The 5,293-nt window shown below is 41.0% G+C and overlaps 1 non-coding gene across 1 annotated transcript; it reads right to left on the bottom strand.

Moving 5' to 3' along the window:
* Positions 1 to 3,415: 3,415 nt before the first annotated feature.
* On the bottom strand, positions 3,416 to 3,491 carry TRNAP-GGG (transfer RNA proline (anticodon GGG)). Its single transcript has one exon. It is a non-coding gene; the product is annotated as a tRNA-Pro (tRNA).
* Positions 3,492 to 5,293: the final 1,802 nt, after the last annotated feature.

Genomic DNA, 5,293 nt, shown 5'->3' with positions numbered 1-5,293 from the left:
GAACTGTCATTGTTTTTCTTTTCAGAGCTTATCCACTTACCTGTGCTGGTGATCCTATTCCATCCCATAACCGTCCTCAATTCACCACCAATTCTTCACACTGTTACTTGTTCTTTCTAGCTGCTTCTGTCTGTTAATGATGAAATAATCTATAAAGAAGGATTCATTCAAATCTGTTTTCAGAAACAAAATGCCCTCTCTCTGACCCTTGAAGTACAGCTCTATCAGTTTCTGGGTTTCTACTCTCAAACATTTCCTTTTTGGAAAATTCACCTAGGCATTTTATCTTTATTCCCCTACCTCCGGTTTTCTATTCAAACTCTACAAGCTTCATTTGGCCTCGAAGCTCCTTTGCAAATATTCAGAGCTGAGATTCTGGCTTATTATTAAGCAGGCAGCAATGTGGAGGTGGAAAAGGCAGAGAAAGCCTGGAGGTGGGGAAACCTGCTAGTAGCAATCATAAGCTTAAGGAAGCAAGAGACAGTGAGGAGCAGCATTGAAGGTGTGTTGGATGTCAGACAGGACAGCTTGGGCGTAGAAATCACTGTGGGCAGTAAATCCAGAGGAATTCGCTACTGATGGGTATGGTGTATCTTGAGCTGAGTGTTTGAGAAAATGATGACAACATTTACAGATACAGGGACTGCAAGAGGGAAATTTGTGTGCAGGTGAGGTGCTGTTAATGCTGAGATTAATATTCGACATATTGAATTTGTGGGGACAGTCAGATGATGGGAGACCTGATAATATGAGTGTAGACCTTGAGAAAAAAATGAGAGGTACAGACTTTCAAGCCAACTGGAAAGGAGAAGGGAACCCTTAAAGGGTAGCTGTGAGTTTCCTGAAGAAGGCCTCCCATACATATTGAGAGAAGGTACCTTAGACAGAGCTTTAGAGAAATTCTGCCTTTCAGGTGTGGGTGGAAAAGGTCTTGAAGGAGAACGAGAAGGAGAATTCTGGATTTTCAAATGGGCAGCACTGTGAGCAGCAAAATGATGTGGGGAGAGAAGGCAGAGCAGGAATGTGAGAAACCCCTGAGCCTAGCCGCAAAGTCGTTTGTTCAACAAGTGCTGCCCAAGCATCTATAGCCGGCTGTGCACTGTTTTAGAAATGAGCCTAGAGTTTCAATAATGAATAATAAAATGCTATCTCTGCTTTCAGGAAGCATACAGTCTAATGAGAATGGCAGCAGATTAACAAGGAATTAGAATCCAACCTACTGAGTGCTGTAACACAGAGTATGCAGGGCACCCTTGTCTGCAATATCAGAGGCTGAGTTTGGGGACTTGTCAGCTCTTGTCCGCAGGTGAGGACTCTCAAGTTAGGCTGCCTGAATCTCAGTTATGGCTCAGCCACTGGGTGACCTGCAACACATAATTTATCCACTCTCTCCTTTAATTTCTTCATTGATGATTAAGAAAAAATTGATAATAATAACTATATCTATTTCATACCTTTGTGGTGAGATGAAATACATTCAAACGTGACATGCAGAGGCAGTGACTGGCACATAAGGAGCCCTTGATTAGCAAACATCAAACTTCTATGGCGCTCGCTCTGTGCCAGACACTGCTCTTTCCATCATAGCCGCCTTATACAACAGATGGCATTATCCTCTGCATTGATACAGATGAGGAAATTGAAGCACAGAGAGGGAATGTAGCTTCTCCAAAGGCACACAGCTTAAGGTGGTTGTTTCACTTGCTTCCTCTTCACTTTGTTTGTGAGGGAGAGATTCCTACCCTCTGGTTATCAAGATAGCTAAAGACATGACACCTGACCCTGGACAGATGGGACAGACAGGAATTTGTCACACATTCTCACAGTCTGGAAAGGAAGACACTGCATTTCCTGCAGGGCCACATGGGGGTTCCAGAACAGAGCGAACAGGTAAGATTTATTTTAAAAAAGGCTTTGTAGTAACAAGAGGGTAAGGTGAACCCTGTTTTCTGTGAGGAAGATGTGGCTGGCTTGTTTGATCATTCCATGAGTTAGTAAGAAACCGAAGCTCACTACTCGGGGATGAGCAGACACCGTGCCTGGTCCCTGTGTTCGGCTGGGGGCCCTTATCCACAGGAGCATTGTAGGAAAGGGAACTCAGGGTTAGGCCATCAGAGGCCTTACAGTTTTATCAGCTGTCATGCCAGCACTTTGAACCCTAATTTCAGGCCTTGTTCCACAGTGGGAATTGGGACCCAGGCAGTTTGGATCTAGGTTCATGCTCCTCTACACTGTTCTGTGTTCCCTAAAATTCAGACAGAATGGTTGTTCTCGCAACATGTCTTACGTTCTCCATCTCTGGCTCATGCCTTCTCTTTGCCGGGACTTCCCTCTTGATTCCACATGGCGATATATATATTTTTATCAATGGTGGAAAGAATTTTTAGCATGTGCTGCTCTATAAATTGGTAAGGCTAATTAGAATGATACTTTTGTGTGTGCGTGTGCCTCTAATCTACAGTTACTTTCACTGCTGATAAAACTTTTATTCCTAAAGTAAACATACATGGGAGAGAGTGCACAATGATATAAATGGATATCATATAAATCTGTTACGGTGAAACTGATACGTACAATCCCAACATTAGGTTTATAAGAGGTATAGTTTTGGAAACCTGAAGGGGGACTGAAATGACAAGGAAGAGGAAAACAGGTATCAAAAGATGAGTCTTGGAACTTCGAAGGCAAAATTTGTTTCTTTACAATTTTTAAACATAGATTTGGGAATGAGTAAATTGTGAATAAATGGTTTTGTGAGAAAATAAAGCTGTAACACATCCTTTGTGCAATTTGTTTGTCTGTAAAGATTGTGATAAGAAAGAACCACCAAACTGTCATGGGGAAAAGATGTTGAATTTCCCAAAGATTCAAGAAGATGTATGCCACCTCATCTCTTCCTCATTAACGTATTTAGTGGGGAGCTAACTGCATTGATGGAGAAGGCGAATGGAAGGCAGGGAGTCAGTAGTATATTATGGGTTTTTGTCTCACTTATATAAAAATTATGTGATTTGGTGCAAAGAAGGCATTTCACTTATCTTAGTTTTTATGGATAAAATGATAGGGAAAACATTCGTCTTTGTCACAAAGGGACTAAAAACTTGATAAAAGTAGGATCTGGTTTTTTTTTGTGTGTATTTTTTCGTAAGTTGGAAATGGGGAGGCAGACAGACTCCCACATGCGCCTGACTGGGATCTACCCGGCATGCCCACCAGGGGGCGATGCTCTGCCCATCTGGGGCGTCGCTCTGTTGCAACCAGAGCCATTCTAGTGCCTGAGGCAGAGGCCATGGAGCCATCCTCAGAGCCCGGGCCAACTTTGCTCCAATGGAGCCTCGGCTGCAGGAGGGGAAGAGAGAGACAGAGAGGAAGGAGAGGGGGAGGGGTGGAGAAGCAGATGGGCGCTTCTCCTGTGTGCCCTGGCCGGGAATCAAACCCAGGACTCCTGCATCCCAGGCCGACGCTCTACCACTGAGCCAACCGGCCAGGGCTAGCACCTGGTTTTGAGGTCACTGGATGATTCTTTCCAAAGAAGTACAAGACGAGAAGGAAATATTTTCTCGTGATTTTAAAGCGTCAGCTTTGATAAGGAGGCGAGAATCTCTGGGCAGCTACATTCCTTGGACAATGAATATATCAGCTCACTGGTGTGTAATGCCAACAGCTCTGCAGCCTTACTTAGGAAATCTCAAATGTCAGGAAAACTGCACAATTGAAAAACAGAAGTCTGAAAGAACGCAAACCATTCTAGAGTCCATTAATTCCTGTCCAGTCAGGACAGGAATCCTTTTAACTGTGTGAGACATTGTACAAATTGCTCTAAGCATCTTGGGCATAATTTATCTAATTTTCTACCCAACGCTTACATAAATTGTCAGGTATAAATTCCACTTCAAGAAACTTAAGAAGATACTTTACAAATTACTGCAGCCACCTGAGACCCTTTTTGAAACAGAGTAAACAAATGTCCTACTAAGTACATATATAATATATAAATGATACTGTCAGCTGACATAATTTGCTACCTGTAGAGTTATTATCATTTCAGTGATTAGCAATCTGTTTCTTTCACTTGTTTTATTCTATTTCGCTAGTGACAATGAAGGAACCAAGAACATTGGAATTAATTGTACAAATGCATTATAGAAGTTGGCATGTTCTTTGATATCAGGAGAACTATTTCCATGGCTGTTTGTGGAAGTATAATAGTTGACAGAAAAAAATAGCATAAGATAATGGACTAAGAAAAAATATATTTGAATGACAGCAAACAAAATCTAAGCTAGGTTTAACACAGGGCATTTCCCTCTAACAGATAGGACCTGCAGTCTTTGAACCTTATTTATAGTCTAGCCAGATTATGATTTGAAGCAAAAAAAGAGAAACTAGGGTAGGGTGGAGACTTTTAATGAATTTTCATCTCTTTAACTTTTCTGCAAAAGGGAAGTAGCTAATATTTAGAGTTGGAAGTGTAATTTTGAGGAGGCTTATCAAGAGTCTCCAAAATCATTTTTTTGAGACCCATCTTTGAGATGAGGAGTGCAGCCACCTTGTCTGACTGGTGTAATCAGGAGAGGAGGGTTGCAGATGTGACAGAAGTAAACGATCTGCATTTACATGCTGAGCTGGGTGATGATGCAAGATTCCTGTGCATAAAAATTAATTTGGACAACAGTGTTTTAGGGCTGAGGAGGGTATAGCAGCAGCCCACAAATTATATGCTTAAAAATTCTCTCAGATGAAATGCTTCTATGTAATATACTATTTAGATTAAGTCTCCTCTCCAATTCTAGTATTTTTTTTTGTTATTAAACTGCTAAGGAAGATGTGGTTGATTTAATGTTCTGATTAACACCCGTCATGAGTTACCAATTTTCACATAGAAAACAGCATTATTAACAGAGAATTAGTAATAGAGAATGATGATTGTGTGCTAAGTATTTTATGAATGTTCATCATAAACATTTTCAGAAGGAAAAATATTGAAAAGTCATGTAGTTATAATTACAAAGCCTATGCTCCTCAAATGTTTCCATGATTAATCACAGTATGCAAAACCAGATTTGACTGGTATTGGAGGCCCAGCCATGAGGTAGGGACTATACCTCCATCCATCTTTGTGTCTCCAGGGTCTTGCTCTATGTTAGCAAATAGCAAAAGTTCCATCAATGCTTGCTAAGAAGTGTAAGTCATTTTAAAATCATAGAAAACCCTAAATCTGATTCTAGCCAATAATTCTAACCACATTGCCTACTAAATTTTTTATTCATGCCCCCAATACCTATGTCGATGA

Source organism: Saccopteryx bilineata, chromosome 6 (assembly GCF_036850765.1).
Source record: "Saccopteryx bilineata isolate mSacBil1 chromosome 6, mSacBil1_pri_phased_curated, whole genome shotgun sequence".
In the NCBI taxonomy this organism is placed as follows: Eukaryota; Metazoa; Chordata; class Mammalia; order Chiroptera; family Emballonuridae; genus Saccopteryx; species Saccopteryx bilineata.
Note: the sequence above shows the minus strand (reverse complement) of the source record. Positions and strands in the feature narration are given on the sequence as shown.